The 18906-nt window shown below is 43.6% G+C and overlaps 1 pseudogene; it reads left to right on the top strand.

The window, feature by feature from the left end:
• Positions 1-18906, top strand: part of LOC124043920 — a 62695-nt pseudogene continuing 43789 nt past the window's right edge.

The following is an 18906-nucleotide window of genomic DNA, read 5'->3' as shown; positions in this document are numbered from 1 at the left end:
TACAGCCACATCATGTATGCTGGACGTAAAAGGAGAAAACCAGTCCAGAGAGCGTAAGTACATTGTATTTCTATGAATTGAAAGGTATTTTTGCAAACAGAAATAGCGTAAATGTAAACCCTGCACCCATACCAGCTATACTCTTTTAGTGCCTGTTGTAAGTAGGCCATCCTATGACAGCTCGAAATAGATGTCAATTTGTCATCAAGTGTGCAAACTTAAATAGCATATTTTAACCTGGGTTAAATTGATAAGTCGATGGCGCACGACAGGACAAATAAACAACTTTTAGTCGCCCTACAGGACAGTGTCAGAAAGGCCTCGACCAGGCACTCACATTGTATAACAGTTTAATTGACTATACGAGTATTAATTTGTTACAGAATATATAGGCTACCATAAATCAATAGTACAACATTTTCTGGATATCTAATGTGATCGTCATTCGATATTTAATTCGATTTCCCAGTAAGCTTAAAGTAGCATGCTCTCGAACGTTTCACTTGTCTTCATAAATGATTGTTTTTGCATTTGTTATTTTATGTCAAAAATGTCTTTCGTTGGTTCTGGGTAAAAATGTTTGATGGAAACGAATCGGACAATGTCAAATGTTTGTGATGGAGGTACAGATGCATAACGCAAGAACTTTAAGATATTTAAGAGCACTTGCACCTGCTGGAATTCCTCACTGAAATAGAACCAGTCATGCGTCAAAATGCACTGTGCAAATTCATACAACAAATGGCTTTTTACTATTATTACATTTCCATTTATAGCCTGTGTATTATTATTTTTGAAATAAGCCTATTTAGTAATTTACTAATTTAATATGGAAAATTGGTCTAACATGAATATAGGCCTAACATCTGTTTACATACATACATTTTTGTTGAACCAACATTGTTTGTAGTGAGTGGAGAATGTGTTGCTGTTCATGGTACAATGCCTGCAGTGCATTCAATGCTCTGGAGGCATTTATTGAAATGATTTCTTAAAGCATGAGTGGGTTGTTGGAGCACTATACATGATAAGTCAAAGTGTATTAACAATAAAAAACCATTGTGTCATTCACACATGGAAATTCATGTTTTCTATTTTCCTTATGTGTTTTCATAATTTTAATGTTTCTCTAAAACATTTTTTTGAATTAGTTGAATGATTTATTTATTTCTACAAAATGATCATTTGTAAAAAATATTGATAATGTTAATAATTGTTAATAATGCCCTAATAAGGAACAACCATCATTATAATTTATCAGAAGACCTACCTAGAATTTTCTGTAAAAATATTATGTTTCAATGAATGGTTTCTTCTCTCTCAGGGTGAAACAGCCCCCATCAGAAGGGGCCAAGTCGAACCCCTCCAAGCGCCACCGGGACCGTCTAAATGGAGAGCTGGAGAGGCTGGCCAGCCTTCTGCCCTTCCCAGAGGAGGTCACCACCAGCCTGGACAAACTCTCCATCCTCCGCCTAAGTGTCAGCTACCTCCGGGCCAAGAACTTCTTCACTGGTAAGAAGTAGTCCACAAAGAACGGCCTTATTACTCTTGAACTATTGATTGAATAGGGCCCTTAGTTTGAGGTTCTCAATCGAGTGCTTCCTGAAATGTAGTGCTTTCTGTGTAGACATAAGGATGCTCCTTGGATGCAAAAGGGGGCCACTGATCCCTCACTTTGTACAGAACAAGGGCACATTACCATAGCACAGGGCTACTACAGCATGTAGCTAAAGCCTATCCTAAAAATATGCTCTACTTAAACAGCATCAGAGCAGAGAGCTGACAGAGCAGTTAGCCTGAGCCCCTTTCAGCATCCCTGTGCTGCCTTGCTGTCTTGCCTGTACACTACGTAGTTGAACAGAGCAGTAATTGCTGTGCATCGTCATGGGAAGCACTGTGTGGAGCCACTGTGGCTTTGTAAACCTCCTCATTCATGCTCCCATCCCTAGAACTGTTATGAAGATGTCAAAACAATAAAGCTCCTGAGTCTCTCATGTGGCCTGTGTTTCCCGATGCCTTCAAAGCACATATCAGCTGTGATGTGGAAGGAAAGAGCCCCAGCTGGAGCAGCAGCCATCACATTATTTCATCCTGGAGAAGAAGAAGGGGCCTCAATATTTCATAGAGGCCCGTAACTCTGCCTGTATTTGGAGTTAAGGATGGAAGAGAAAGCAGGGTCTCCATTAAAAACCAAGTGTGTGTGAGGAAACAAAAGAATTGCATGCAAGGAGGATGGATTTGTATTTTTTCTCTCCTATGTTGTGAGGGAAAGACACTGTTATTTTAGGTAGTGATCTTTTAAAGAGAATGCTGCAATGCGGGCGTTGGATGTACTCAAAGCATTAATAATTGAGAGAAATCTCAGAGTTTAAAGAATTTATGAAATGGAGGAAGAGCAATGTTTGTTTAAGAGTGTAGCTTTTTGAAATGGCTGTTTGGGGTGAGACGGATGGGATCCGAGGCTCGTGATACCAGTGTGTTGGGGGGAGATATTGCAAATGCATAGTTTTTCCAGTGTGGAGGGGGGGGTGTGCCTTAAGTGCACATGTACAAATACTTTGCGGAGAGGGATGGAGATGCCCCAAGGCAGGGTTTCCCAAACTCAGTCCTCGGGACCCCAAACAGGGGAATGTTTTTTTTTTTTTGCCCTAGCACTACACAGCTGATTCAAATAATCAACTTGTCATCAAGCTTTGATCATTTGAATCAGCTGTGTAGTGGTTAGGGCAAAAAAACAAAATTGCACCCCTGGGGTCCCGAGGACTGAGTTTGGGAAACACTGCCCGAAGGCGTGAATCCAGACCAGACCTTAGTTATGGGATTATATCATCTATCGCTTTAATCAATTGAAAAAGCCATATGAAATTATTCTTACCTTGGTAAATCTAGCCATTTCTCGAGTCATCGAGGGGTTGTTTAATCTCTGAAGTTGCTTAACTTTGCTTGAATATGAAACATCATGATAGGTGCACTATAGGTTAACTGATTATTGTATTAGGGGTCTAACACATCTTCAGCCTGTCAAAATATATTGTTGATATTGTATTTCAGCGTCACAGGCTAAAGCATGCTGACAAGCCCTCTTATCTTTGTTGTGTAACTGTATTAGCGTAGTTCCTTCCTTGACAGTGTCGTGTCTTTGGCTATGCCGGATTAAGTGTAACGACATGCTATTCTATGAAATAATTTATCCGTAATTAATATTACCTGATTGAGCTAATCATGTAAATGTAATTAACTAGAGAGTCGGGGCACCACAAAATAATATTTATAGAGCTGTTATCTTCCGAATAAACTCTTAAAGACCTATAAATGTTTTACATCAATAGCAGTCAATATTAACTGACATCTTAATTCAGTCTCATCTGAAAGTTGTAAATTCTTGGTTATCTGCACGAACCCTGGCTAACAAGTTGAACCAGCAATACAAAATTGGGTTTCATGATTTATTTACTAAATACCTAAGTAATCACACAGAATTACACATACACATTATTAAATCATAACTTGATTACAAATGACGTCATAAAGGAAAACATCCCAAGCGGGCGGAACAGATATGACAGCTTGTTACACAAAAGAAAAGGGCCTGGGTTTGACTGAAAGCGCGGGAAGACTGAGGAACATAGGGCGAAGCTGTGCTATCGTAAATACAGTATCTTATGCATTCTAAATTACCGCCCATTTGGAAAAGGAAAATGCAATAAATATTTACTCTGAGATGCGCTTCGGTAGGTTGGTGGTAGATGGAAGGCCGTGTTGCCCAACCGAGTCCTTTGAAGTCCTTTGAAGAATGTCTCTGCTGGTAAATTGAATATGTTGTAGTAACGTCGTTGTGTGGTAGACAGGATACTCTGTCTGTTCCTTCCTAACCCTCATTTGCAACTCAACGGCTAGGAGCTATCACTTTTGTAGTGAATAAGAATTCAAAGTCCATACCATTCGCAACCAAAGCTCACGCTGATGTTGGCTTCGTTCTGTAGTTATTATCTGAACCATTCTGACATCGGACCGTCGTCCTCGGAACAGGAGGTTATATTGTCGTCAAGGGCTTATATAGGAAGGGAGAGGAGGGCGTGTTTGAAACATTTTATAGCCCATGTCCCTTCACAGGGGCGGGCCACTGATTGAGCAGAGCCCTATCTTATGAAAACCAAAATCTCACATTTTAGAAGCTAAAATCACATTTCATCCCATCACAAATAATTTCATATTCAAACATTTAAATTGAACTACAATTCCATGTTAATCCGATAACTCTGATGTGTAGACATTCCACTGTAGAGTTTGTCATCTTATCATTGATGAGAATGTCTCAGATGACAACCGAACTGACATCATATTCATTAAGTACCACCGCATATGTTCCATTGGTCGGATTACCAGAATATAGTTCATTTCCCCCCACCTTCTGATGTTCCCAGAATCGCAAATGTAACATCAGTAGGGTAGAGAGAGGAAAAAGGGGGAAAGAGGTATTTATGACTGTCATAAACCTACCCCCAGGCCAACGTCATGACAATAGTCAGTGTTTCATTGCCGGTGTTCATGAAGTACATGAGGAGAGTGAACCTTAACCTGCAGCCTTATCAACAGCCGATCATGGCCCTTGCCAGCCTGCAGGCCCATTGTCTCTCGCTGTGTCTGTGTCCCACCATAATTTGTTGTATGTACACAGACCAAATGCTGCTCTGTGTGCTGGGTTTAGGGTGGTTGGTTTATGGATAGTTGGTTTAGTTCTTCATTACCATTAATGCATCTGTATGGTGGCTAGTAGTCCATGTAGCCATCACCATCATTACCCAACTAATTGCTGTTAATTTTTTATTTTTTTATACCTTTATTTAACTAGGCAAGTCAGTTACAAACAAATTCTTATTTTCAATGAAGGCCTAGGAACAGGGGGCAAGGCCTCTGTGTTCAGGGGCAGAACAACAGATTTGTACTTTGTCAGTTCGGGGATATGAACTTGCAACCTTTCGGTTACTAGTCCAACACTCTAACCACTAGGCTATCCTGCCACCCCAAATGAATGAATAATGAATGAAGTCACCTGCAGTTAATGCTGTGTATTGTTGGTTTAGTAATAACAACCGGAGTGAACTAGCATTGTGCTATGGTAGGGACGCCATGTTCTGTATTTTTCTTTAATACCTCAGATGCCCTCTGTTGTATTTTGTTTATCTCGGCAGCAGGATGTGTGTGTTGTACCATAGTCCAATGTTGTTGCTGTGTGTGTAATTAAATATCTTGTACAAGTTGAACAAAGCCTAGCAGAGCCCGTATAATCCGTCCGACAGTATTATCCATCCCAGCTGCCTCCTCTCTCCCTTGTCTTTAGGCCTTCTTGCATCCCTCCTCTACCAGCCATAAAGGCAAAGTGCTGTCATAATGCAGTTTTTCCTATGTTTTGTATCATATTGTACAACAGCTGATGAAACTAACAATGTATAAGTGTTAAAAAATGTGATCAGTGTTAGTTTCTTGTTGAAAATGCAATATACACAGGACCTTCTAAGCAGCAGATTTGCATGAGTGGGAGTTTTGGCTTTCCATGGTGACATCACCATGCAGTAAATTGGTTAATAGACCAATAACCACGAGAGTTCCAAACCTCGCTGCCAATAACAGCTTGTTTTCAGTTTTCCCCTCCCCACTCAAACCATTCCCAGGCAGTCCTAGCAAAATACTTGCTTGAGAAATAGTTTTTTGCTAAAAAGCAAATTATGGTATAGTATGGTACTTAATTGTTACCCCAAAATTATTTGATATTGATATAAAAACAGCTGCATTCGGCCTTTAAGGAATAAGTGCAGGAGTGGCTAAAACCTAAAGCACCACCAGTAAATACCAAATTATTCTGTGTGCAGTATGTATAGGCATTTCTCCCCTATAGACTAGGCCACAGCTTCTCTCACAGCTGCTGTTTACATTTTTGATGGACTGGATGTGAAAATATTTTATCGTACATTAGGCAGCATTTGGTTTGGTCCTTGCTAATGTCTCAGATAAAGACAGTACTCTGTCCTGTTCCAAATGAAATATGTTCTGTTCTGGGTGTTAAGGGACCGCACCAAATGTTGATCTGCCGTTGATCTGCCGTTCATTCGAGGTGGTGTGTTTTATGGATGACCTGCTGGCGGACGTCTCACTGACAACATTTCACCACGATTCTAAATGTAGAATCAGTTTGCGCTCGGTTTGCAAATTACAGCCAGCACTCTGTTCAGAGATGCTAAGTACTCTCCGCCGGCAAACGCTACCGGTGTGTCCAAGCCCTAAGTAGATTCCTTCTATCCTGCAACTGGACCAGGCGGGTGGCTACCCAGAGAGGCCTTGCCCCCTGTGCTTAGAGGCCCCTTCCCCCTGTGCTTAGAGGCCTTGCCCCCTGTGCTTAGAGGCCTTGCCCCCTGTGCTTAGAGGCCTTGCCCCCCCTGTGCTTAGCAGTTTACAACTAGAGCAAACAACCATTCACTCCCAGGATTATCCGTACCCAGAATCTACACAACCCAGCGACCAGGAGCAGGGGCAGGGGCAGGTGTAATTTCATCACAGCGAAACATGGGAGGTTATAACATCCTGGTCTCAGATGGAAGGAGCTTGGTGGTGTCTGTGTCCCAAATAGCATTAAACACGGAATAGGGTGCCATTGGGGTGTCATCTCTGTGACTCCAGGTCCATGTGACACACCATGGTGGCCTCAGGTTATTTGGATTTTGTTTGAATGTCAACGTGTCCATTTAGAATGTGTTTCCATATATTATGTCATGCACGCACCCATCAACTGCTGTTTATGGTAATATATTCTGCTAGATATTTACTGTAGCGTAAACACTAATGCAATACTGTCATAGTTTTGCTGGTGGCTTTGTAAGTTCTTTTTCATTGATATTTCACCCTTGAGAATGAATGATATGCTTATTAGTCTGCTATTGTGCAATCTCCAACCCCCCCCTGCTCCTCCCCTCCCCTCCCCCGTGTGTGATTGTGTGTGTGCGCGTGTGTGTGCACATGAGTCAGCATGTCAACTGCAATTCCACTCCCAAGTCTCCCTATATGTGGAATAGGGGAGGAAGTCATTCTGACATACATTAACAGGCACACATACTGTAGACTCACACACACTATGGCTTCCCGCTGCTGCTATAAGACTGCAGCGATTAGAACTGTGTGTAAAGCTGTATAGCTTGTCTGAAAGAAGCACTCTCGGAGCTCTGGCTCTGGACTCTAATATGTTGTCAGTGTTTCCTCTGTTAATGGACCACTCCCGCTGTGATGGAGGTCCCCACACTAACAACCACAGACAAGCCAAGCTCCAGTTGTGTTTCTCTCTGGCTCGCTGTACTGTAGCACGGTGCCACTCTTCGTCCAGCCTGGCAGTCAGATGATGAACAAAAATGAGTACACAAATCAAATGCACTCATAATATTTTGTGCGGTGTAAATGTGTAAGCCCTTCATTTAGAAGGTATAATTAGAAGACTGAACCGGAAGGCTAAATAACTCTGTTGACACAAACCCAAGTGCATCAACCTCCAGCATTATAAATAGACATCCATGTTTTGTATGACACTATTTCACATAAGTACAACACAATGAAAATACACTTGCCCTAAATGTTTAACAACCACTTTTTCTTTCATTCCGTTGTTCCAACAAAGATGCCCAGGGGCCCCCTGGGAGCGAGGTATGGCCCTTCTATTGTGAGTTGTTTTGTTGTAAAGACGGAGGGGTGAAAAGGGCCACCATGTCACCACACGTTTCTCCTGCGAGGCGGAAAGTGGCCAGGCCCTCAGATAACTTAACTTATCCAATAAGAGCACTCAAGGGATTCCTGGAAAAGCTGAGTTTACTTGCAAATAAACTAGGAGGCAGGATTGCCCTTTATTTTCATCCTTCCCTCTGTTAATTTGCTTTCTGTTGCGGAACTTCCTCATCCTTAGGTAGCTGATCAAATCAAATTGTATTAGTCACATGCGCCGAATACAACAAGTACAACAGGTAGACCTTACAGTGAAATGCTTACTTACGAGCCCCTAACCAACAGTGCAGTTTCAAAAAATATGGATAAGAATAACAGATAAAAGTAACAAGTAATTTAGAGTGGCTGTAAAAAATTAAATAACAATATATACAGGGGGGTACAGAATCAATGTGCGGGGACACCGGTTAGTTGAGGTAGTATGTACATGGAGGTAGAGTTAATTAAAGTGACCTAGTCATAGATGACAACAGAGAGTGGCAGTACTGTGGAGAGGGGGGGGGGTTGCAAATAGAGGGGGCTGAGCACGTGCCTCTGAGGGGCCCCTGTGTTGAGGATCAGCGTGGCAGATGTGTTGTTACCTACCCTTACCGCCTGGTGACGGCCCGTCAGGAAGTCCAGGATCCAGTTGCAGAGGGATGTGTTTAGTCCCAGGGTCCTGGGCTTATTGGTGAGCTTTGAGGGCAATATGGTGTTGAACGCTGAGCTGTAGTCAATGAATAGCATTCTCACATAGGTGTTCCTTTTGTCCAGGTGGGAAAGGGCAGTGTGGAGAGCAATAGAGACTGCATCATCTGTTGATCTGTTGGGGCGGTATGCAAATTGGAGTGGGTCTAGGGCTTCTGGGATGATGGTATTGATGTGAGCTATGACCAGCCTTTCAAAGCACTTCATGGCTACAGACGTGAGTGCTTAGGGTCGGTAGTCATTTAGACAGGTTACCTTATTGTTCTTGGGCACAGGCACTATGGTGTTCTGCTTAAAACATGTTGATGTATTACAGACTCTGACAGAGAGAGGTTGAAAATGTCAGTGAAGATACTTAGCTAGTTGGTCAGCGTGTTTAGCTCTTCCGGTAGGCTTGTGTCATTGGGCAGCTCTGACTATGCTTCGCTTTGTAGTCTGTAATCGTTTGCAGGCCCTGCCACATCCGACGAGCGTCAGAGCCGGTGTAGTGTGACTCGATCTTAATCCTGAATTGATGCTTTGCCTGTTTGATGGTTCGTCGGAGGGCATAGCGGGTTTTTGTATAAGCTTCCGGGTTACAGTCCTGCTCCTTGAAAGTTGCAGCTCTAGTCTTTAGCTCAGTGCCTGTAATCCATGGTTTCTGGTTAGGGTATGTATGTACGGTCACTGTGGGGACAACGTCATCAATGCACTTATTGATGAAGCCATTAACAGATGTGGTGTACTCCTCACTGCCATTTGAGGAATCCCAGAACATATTCCAGCCTGTGCTAGCGAAACAATCCTGTAGTTTAGCATCTGCTTCATCTGACCACTTTTTTTATTGATCTAGTAACTGGTTCTTCCGGCTTTAAGTTTTGCTTGCAAGCAGGAATCAGGAGGATGGAATTATGGTCAGATTTGCCAAATGGAGGGTGAGGGAGAGCTTTGTATGCATCTCTGTGTGTGGAGTATAGGTGGTCCAGAGTTCTTTTCCCCCTGGTTGCACGTTTAACATGCTGATAGAAATTTGGTAAAACTGATTTAAGTTTCCCTGCATCAAAATCCCTGGCTACTAGGAGCACCTGCCTCTGGGTGAGCGTTTTCTTGTTTGCTTATGGCGGAAAACAGCTCATTAAATGCTATCTTAGTGCCAGCCTCTGACTGTGGTGGTATGTAAACAGTTACAAAGAATATTGATGAAAATTATCTCGTAGGTAATGTGGTCTGCAGCTTATTATGAGAAACAATACCTCAGGCGAACAATAGCTCGAGACTACCTTAGATATTGTGCACCAGCTGTTGTTTACAAAAATACATAGACCACCGCCCCTTGTCTTACCAGAAGCCGCTGTTCTATCCTACCGGTACATCGTATAAACAGCATGTTTATGTATGTTGCAATTGTCGTCACGACTCCGTGAAGCATAAGATGTTACAGTTTTTAATATCCCGTTGGTAGTTTCATCTTCCGCATAACTCGTCCATTTTATTGTCCAAAGATTGCATGTTTGCTAGCAGAATTGAGGGGAGTGGGGGTTTATTCGATCGCCTCTGACTTCTCAGAAGGCAGCCCGCCCTCCGGCCTCTCTTTCTCCGCTTCCTCTTCACGCATATCACTTGGGTCGGGGCCTGTTCCCGAGGGAGCTGTATATCCTCCGGCTCGTCAGAGTCGTGAAAGAAGAAAAAGGATTCTGCTAGTCCGTGGTGAGTAATCGTAGTCCTGATGTCTAGAAGTTATTTTCGGTCATAGGAGACAGTAGCGGCAACATTATGTACAAAAAGAGTAAAAAAACAAGTTACAAACAAACGCAGATAAGCGAACAAAAAAACACAATCGGTTGGGGGCATGTAAAACATCTGCCTTCTGCTCCGGCGCCATATTACATCTGACCCAGTCCCCTTCAATGGAGTCATGTGTTTTTTGGTGTGAAGCTATCTAAGTAGTAGTTTTACCCAGAGGTTACTTCAGAGTGTCTGATTCTGAGAACACCCTGATAAAATGTATTGATAGTTTGATTCTATCAACAAAATTGAGGAGTTAGGCCTAATGGCCACTATGTGCAAATGGGACAGCTGTGCTGATGTTTAATGTTGTTCTTCTTTCAGTGCATTGTTGACATCATGGCCTACTTTAATGCTCATAAATCTAAAATGGCATATGTGCAATTTACGCAACTCAACAAGTCCATATTTTTCGTTTCTTATCAAAAGCTGCACCTTAAGACAGAGTGGAGGATATGCAGGTCCATTGTTTAGGATAACAGATGTAATCCAGTGATACTATTATAGGAGTATGGTTGTTATGATTGTAGTGCACTAAAACCTTTGACATATGCTGTAAATATAGATTGAGATTAGAATGAATAATCCCTGTGGATTCTGAAAGGATTCTGTTTGCTTTGGAGGGATGTTCGCCAGCATGTTCAGACTAATACTGGAATTAGCAAACAACTTTTGCTCCATGCATCACAACTCAACCACTAGTTTTAAAATCTTGTTTCATTCTCTTATCTTTCACCACAGAGAATAGGGGAAAAAACGGTTTAGTGAGAATATCCCAACAAGGGTCTTTCTTGAACGACTCAATTAAGCAATAAGAAAATATTTCTTATTATTAAGATCATTGCTATTGTCACCATAGGAACGTGTTTTCATTGATGTTAAAGGCCTTACTCCCGAATGTCATCTCAGGTCTAGAATTAAAACATTTGTCAGCAGGGTTACATTCTAAATGTAATCGGTTACAGTTACTAGTAACATAATCGGATTACTTTTTGATTCCCCCGAAGAGGCATTAGAAGAAGACAAAAATGATCCATCAAATGCATTTGGTGTGTCATCATAATGGTCTCGGGCTTGTGTTCAGACTCGCTTAGGTGGAAGAAACTTAAACTCAATGCTGAGTTGATTGTCATTGAGAAAACAGTAAGGTATCATAATGTAAGCATTTCACTGTAAGGTCTACATGTAACAAATCAAATTTGATGTTTTTGCAAACATAAAATTTAAAAGTAATCCAAGAAGTAATCATCTAGTTTTTCAAAAGTATCTATAATTTGATTACAATAATTACTGATTACAGTTTCACAAAATATTTAATCAGATTACATGTAACTGATTACATGAAATCAGTTACTCCCCAACCCTGCTTTTAAGGCACCATTAGCCTTTGGTTCAACATATACTGAACAAAAATATAAACGCAACTCGCAACAAAGATTTGACTGAATTACAGTTCATATAAGGAAATCAGTCAAATTAATTATTCACAAGTTTCCATGTAGGTGTGCCATTATATCCAGTGGTGGAAAAAGTACCCAATTGTCATACTTGAGTAAAAGTAAAGTCAATAGAAAATGACTCACATAAAAGTGAAAGTCTCCCAGTTAAATACAACTTGAGTCAAAGTCTAAAAGTATCTGGTTTAAAATATATACTTATGTATCAAAAGTAAAAGTATAAATAATTTCGAATTGATTATATTATGCAAACCAGATGGCACAATTGAATTACATTTTTTTTTCTTTAGGAATTTCTTTAGAGCTCCCGAGTGACTCAACGGTCTAAAGCACTGCATCTCAGTGCAAGAAGCATCACTATAGTACCTGGTTTGAATCCAGGCTGTATCACATCCGGCCGTAATTGGGAGTCCCATAGGATGGCGCACATTTTGCCCAGCGTCGTCTGGGTTTGGCCGGAAGTAGGCTGTTATTGTAAATAAGAATTTGTTCTTAAAACCGACTTGTCTAGTTAAATAAAGGTTTGAAAAAAATATAAAGTAGATGTTGTCAAAAATGTAAATAGTAAAATACAGATACCCCCAAAAACGACTTAAGTAGTACTTGAAAGTATTTTTAATTAAGTATTTTACACCACTGATTATATCCAATGTAAAGGGAAGCTTAGAATGGCTTTAGTATATAAATAGGCACAGGCAGCAATAGAAATTAACATGGACATGCAGACCTAGGACACACGTGTTATGCAACTCTTCATTGATCAGGACATAGATATTGAAAATAGATAATGTAGTGCAATATCCCCCATGACAATGGTATGGCTGTGTTGTATGCATACGATTCAAATTTGTGGTTAGACTAATTCTAATTCTATGGTTGTATGCTGTTGTATGTTGAATGTCAATGTGGAGTTGCTCTTGTGTGAAACATGACGTGGGGTTAAATATACATCAATCAAATCAAATGGATTTAGTCAGTGCTTTACTTTTGCTTCACATGTCTCTATAGGCTACATCTGCACTGAAATGTGTCAACATAATGCCATTATACACAGGGTGTGCAAAAAATTAGGAACACTTTCCTAGTATTGAGTTGCACCCCCTTTTGCTACAAGGTGTCGAAAGCATTCCACAGGGATGCTGGTCCATGTTGACTTCAATTCTTTCCCCAGTTGTGTCACGTTGACTGGATATCCTTTGGGTGGTGGACCATTCCTGATACACACAAGAAACTGATCAGCGTGAAAAACCCAGCAGCGTTGCAGTTCTCACACTCAAACTGGTGCGCCTTGCACCTTCTACCATACCCCGTTCAAAGGCACTTAAATCTTTTGTCTTGCCCATTGACCTTCTGAATGTCACACATACACAATCCATATCTCAATTGTCTCAAGGCTTAGAAATCTTTCTTTAACCTGCCTCCTCCCCTTCATCTACACTGATTGAAGTGGATTTAACAGGTGACATCAATAAGGGATCATAGCTTTCTCCCGGATTCACCTGGTCAGTCTATGTCATGGAAAGTGCAGGTGTGTCTTATGTTTTGTACACTCGGTGAATAATGCCAAGTCATAATTGTGTAAACAACCTTTAGTGTAATGAATATTCTATATATACTGCCACTGTGACAAGGCATATATCCAAATCCTGTGAACAAGCTGGAAATAGTCACAAGTCGTTGTAGTATTTGGATGCAGATTTGTTACATAAGCTGCATGCCTGTTGTAAAAGTCTTGTGACATGTCATGATACTCATTGGCGTTGTTCAGTTCGGATCACAGAGGCTTTTTCAAGGACCCCCATACCTCCCTTCCCGCCTCCAGCCCCTCCCCCTTCTCTGTCCATCCTCTGCACTCAGATGAGAAAAAGGCAGAGTTCTCTCTCTTTCCGGGTTCCATGATCAGCAGTGGGTGATCCCTTCATCCCTCTCTTTCCCCTCCTCCCCCTCATCCCCTTCTTCCCGAGCTAAGCCAACCCCCATCCCCCAGTCTGTCATGTGGCCTGGTGTATTGTGGAATGCTGTGCACCGAAGGGAAGGCATGGACAATGGGTAATGAGCCCCTACCTCTAAATATGTGAACATGTTATCAGAACTCAGAGACAAATAGGCAGTGCAGGGTTTCGTGCTTACTGCCTGCATTAGCCACCGCATGTTCTTGTTAACTTGTGTGTGTGTTTTGTGCATCCATGTGTATATCAGTGGGTGCGGGGCTGTGTGCATCACGTGTTCGTGCACTGCAGTGTGTCGAGGCCGAGGGAGTTGAAATGTTCTATATTTGCTCCCAGACAGTCAGAAAAAGAGGCCATTCACACAGTGCTAGAATAATTAACACAGAGATATGCACAACAATGTATAGTACTAGTCAAAAGTTTTGACACCTACTCATTTAAGGGTTTTTCTTTATTTTACTTTTTTATATATTGTGGAATAATAGTGAAGACATCAAAACTATGAAATAACACATAAGGAAACATGTAGCAACCAAAAAAGTGTTTACATTTTTTTTTATTCAAAGTAGCCACCCTTTGCCTTGATGACAGCTTTGTACACACTTGGCATTCTCTCAACCAGCTTAATGAGGTAGTCAGCTGGAATGCATTTCAATTAATAGGTGTGCCTTGTTAATTTGTGGAATTTCTTCCCTTCCTAATGCATTTGAGCCAATCAGGTGTGTTGTGACAAGGTAGGGGTGTTATACAGAAGGTATCCCTATTTGTTAAAATACCAAGTCCATATTATGTGGTAATCAAAAAAGTATTAAACAAATTAAAATATATTTTAGATTCTTCAAAGTAGCCACCCTTTGCCTTGATGACAGCTTTGCACACTTTTGGCATTTTCTCAACCAGCTTCGCCTGGAATTCTTTTCCAACAGTCTTGAAAGAGTTCCCACATATGCTGAGCACTTGTTGGCTGCTTTCTCTTCACTCTGCGGACTAACTCATTCCAAACCATCTCAATTGGGTTTAGGTCGGGTGATTGTGGAGGCCAGGTCATCTGATGGTGTCATGTTTTGTCTTAGATTGTCTTGTCATTTTGCTTTTCCTTCTGTTCGTTTTTCCCCTGCTGGTCTTTTTAGGTTCGTTCCCCTTTTTCTCTCTCCCTTCCTCTCTCTCTTCTCTCTATCGTTCCGTTCCTGCTCCCAGCTGTTCCTATTCCCCTAATCAATCATTTAGTCTTCCCACACCTGTTCCCTATCTTTTCCCCTGATTAGAGTCCCTATTTCTCCCCTTGTTTTCCGTTTCTGCCCTGTCGGATCCTTGTCTATTGTTCACCGTGCTGTGTCTGTGTATCGCCCTGTCGTGTCGTGTTTCCCTCAGATGCTGCGTGGTGAGCAGGTGTCTGAGTCTGCTACGTTCAAGTGCCTTCCCGAGGCAACCTGCAGTTCAAGATCGAGTCTCCAGTCTGTTCTCGTCATTACGAGTGGAATTGTGCTTTATGATTGTATTTTTACTTTACTGGATTAAAGACTCTGTTTTCACCAAGTCGCTTTTGGGTCCTCATTCACCTGCATAACAGAAGGATCCGACCAAGGAATGGACCCAGCGACTACAGACGCTCGTAACACTGCCGTCGAGATCCAAGGAGCCATGCTCGGCAGACACGAGCAGGAATTGTCTGCTGCTCGCCATGCCGTGGAGAACCTGGCCGCTCAGGTTTCCGACCTCTCTGGACAGTTCCAGAGTCTTCGTCTCGTGCCACCTGTTACTTCCTGGCCTGCCGAGCCTCCGGAACCTAGGGTTAATAACCCACCTTGCTACTCCGGGCAGCCCACGGAGTGCCGCTCCTTTCTCACCCAGTGTGATATTGTGTTCTCTCTCCAACCCAACACATACTCTAGAGAGAGAGCTCGGGTTGCTTACGTCATTTCACTCCTTACTGTCCGGGCTCGAGAGTGGGGCACAGCTATCTGGGAGGCAAGGGCTGATTGCTCTAACAATTACCAGAACTTTAAAGAGGAGATGATTCAGGTTTTTGACCGTTCAGTTTTTGGTAGGGAGGCTTCTAGGGCCCTGGCTTCCCTATGCCAAGGTGATCGATCCATAACGGATTACTCTATTGAGTTTCGCACTCTTGCTGCCTCTAGTGAGTGGAACGAGCCGGCGCTGCTCGCTCGTTTTCTGGAGGGACTCCACGCAGTGGTTAAAGATGAGATTCTCTCCCGGGAGGTTCCTTCAAGTGTGGACTCTTTGATTGCTCTCGCCATCCGCATAGAACGACGGGTAGATCTTCGTCACCAGGCTCGTGGAAGAGAGCTTGCGTCAACGGTGTTTCCCTGCTCCGCATCGCAACCATCTCCCTCCTCTGGCTCAGAGACTGAGCCCATGCAGCTGGGAGGTATTCGCATCTCGACTAAGGAGAGGGAACGGAGGATCAGCAACCGCCTGTGCCTCTATTGCGGACTTGCTGGACATTTTGTTAATTCATGTCCAGTAAAAGCCAGAGCTCATCAGTAAGCGGAGGGCTACTGGTGAGCGCTACTACTCAGGTCTCTCCATCTAGATCCTGTACTACTTTGTCGGTCCATCTACGCTGGACCAGTTCGGGTGCTACATGCAGTGCCTTGATAGACTCTGGGGCTGAGGGTTGTTTCATGGACGAAGCATGGGCTCGGAAACATGACATTCCTTTCAGAGAGTTAGACAAGCCTACGCCCATGTTCGCCTTAGATGGTAGTCATCTTCCCAGTATCAGATTTGAGACACTACCTTTAACCCTCACAGTATCTGGTAACCACAGTGAGACTATTTCTTTTTTGATTTTTCGTTCACCTTTTACACCTGTTGTTTTGGGTCATCCCTGGCTAGTATGTCATAATCCTTCTATTAATTGGTCTAGTAATTCTATCCTATCCTGGAACGTTTCTTGTCATGTGAAGTGTTTAATGTCTGCCATCCCTCCCGTTTCTTCTGTCCCTACTTCTCAGGAGGAACCTGGCGATTTGACAGGAGTGCCGGAGGAATATCATGATCTGCGCACGGTCTTCAGTCGGTCCCGAGCCAACTCCCTTCCTCCTCACCGGTCGTATGATTGTAGTATTGATCTCCTTCCGGGGACCACTCCTCCTCGGGGTAGACTATACTCTCTGTCGGCTCCCGAACGTAAGGCTCTCGAGGATTATTTGTCTGTGTCTCTTGACGCCGGTACCATAGTGCCTTCTTCCTCTCCGGCCGGGGCGGGGTTTTTTTTTGTTAAGAAGAAGGACGGTACTCCTGCGCCCCTGCGTGGATTATCGAGGGCTGAATGACATAACGGTTAAGAATCGTTATCCGCTTCCCCTTATGTCATCAGCCTTCGAGATTCTGCAGGGAGCCAGGTGCTTTACTAAGTTGGACCTTCGTAACGCTTACCATCTCGTGCGCATCAGAGAGGGGGACGAGTGGAAAACGGCGTTTAACACTCTGTTAGGGCATTTTGAGTACCGGGTTCTGCCGTTTGGTCTCGCCAATGCGCCAGCTGTTTTTCAGGCATTAGTTAATGATGTTCTGAGAGACATGCTGAACATCTTTGTTTTTGTCTATCTTGACGATATCCTGATTTTTTCACCGTCACTCGAGATTCATGTCCAGCACGTTCGACGTGTTCTACAGCGCCTTTTAGAGAATTGTCTCTACGTGAAGGCTGAGAAGTGCTCTTTTCATGTCTCCTCCGTTACTTTTCTCGGTTCCGTTATTTCCGCTGAAGGCATTCAGATGGATTCCGCTAAGGTCCAAGCTGTCAGTAATTGGCCCGTTCCAAGGTCACGTGTCGAGTTGCAGCGCTTTCTAGGTTTCGCTAATTTCTATCGGCGTTTCATTCGTAATTTCGGTCAAGTTGCTGCCCCTCTCACAGCTCTTACTTCTGTCAAGACGTGTTTTAAGTGGTCCGGTTCCGCCCAGGGAGCTTTTGATCTTCTAAAAGAACGTTTTACGTCCGCTCCTATCCTCGTTACTCCTGACGTCACTAGACAATTCATTGTCGAGGTTGACGCTTCAGAGGTAGGCGTGGGAGCCATTCTATCCCAGCGCTTCCAGTCTGACGATAAGGTTCATCCTTGCGCTTATTTTTCTCATCGCCTGTCGCCATCTGAACGCAACTATGATGTGGGTAACCGCGAACTGCTCGCCATCCGCTTAGCCCTAGGCGAATGGCGACAGTGGTTGGAGGGGGCGACCGTTCCTTTGTCGTTTGGACAGACCATAAGAACCTTGAGTACATCCGTTCTGCCAAACGACTTAATGCCCGTCAAGCTCGTTGGGCGTTGTTTTTCGCTCGTTTCGAGTTTGTGATTTCTTACCGTCCGGGTAGCAAGAACACCAAGCCCGATGCCTTATCCCGTCTTTTTAGTTCTTCTGTGGCTCCTACTGATCCCGAGGGGATTCTTCCTTATGGGCGTGTTGTCGGGTTGACAGTCTGGGGAATTGAAAGACAGGTTAAGCAAGCACTCACGCACACTGCGTCGCCGCGCGCTTGTCCTAGTAACCTTCTTTTCGTTCCTGTTTCCACTCCTCTGGCTGTTCTTCAGTGGGCTCACTCTGCCAAGTTAGCTGGTCATCCCGGTGTTCGAGGCACTCTTGTGTCTATTCGCCAGCGCTTTTGGTGGCCGACTCAGGAGCGTGACACGCGCCGTTTCGTGGCTGCTTGTTCGGACTGCGCGCAGACTAAGTCAGGTAACTCTCCTCCTGCCGGTCGTCTCAGACGCTCCCCATTCCTTCTCGACCATGGTCTCACATCGCCCTAGACTTCATTACCGGTCTGCCTTTGTCTGCGGGGAAGACTGTGATTCTTACGGTTGTCGATAGGTTCTCTAAGGCGGCACATTTCATTCCCCTCGCTAAACTTCCTTCCGCTAAGGAGACGGCACAAATCATCATCGAGAATGTGTTCAGAATTCATGGCCTCCCGTTAGACGCCGTTTCAGACAGAGGCCCGCAATTCACGTCACAGTTTTGGAGGGAGTTCTGTCGTTTGATTGGTGCGTCCGTCAGTCTCTCTTCCGGGTTTCATCCCCAGTCTAACGGTCAAGCAGAGAGGGCCAATCAGACGATTGGTCGCATACTACGCAGCCTTTCTTTCAGAAACCCTGCGTCTTGGGCAGAACAGCTCCCCTGGGCAGAATACGCTCACAACTCGCTTCCTTCGTCTGCTACCGGGTTATCTCCGTTTCAGAGTAGTCTGGGTTACCAGCCTCCTCTGTTCTCATCCCAGCTTGCCGAGTCCAGCGTTCCCTCCGCTCAAACGTTTGTCCAACGTTGTG

The sequence above is a fragment of the Oncorhynchus gorbuscha genome, linkage group LG09, assembly GCF_021184085.1.
Source record: "Oncorhynchus gorbuscha isolate QuinsamMale2020 ecotype Even-year linkage group LG09, OgorEven_v1.0, whole genome shotgun sequence".
Taxonomy (NCBI): domain Eukaryota; kingdom Metazoa; phylum Chordata; class Actinopteri; order Salmoniformes; family Salmonidae; genus Oncorhynchus; species Oncorhynchus gorbuscha.
This window is presented reverse-complemented; position numbering and strand designations above follow the sequence as displayed.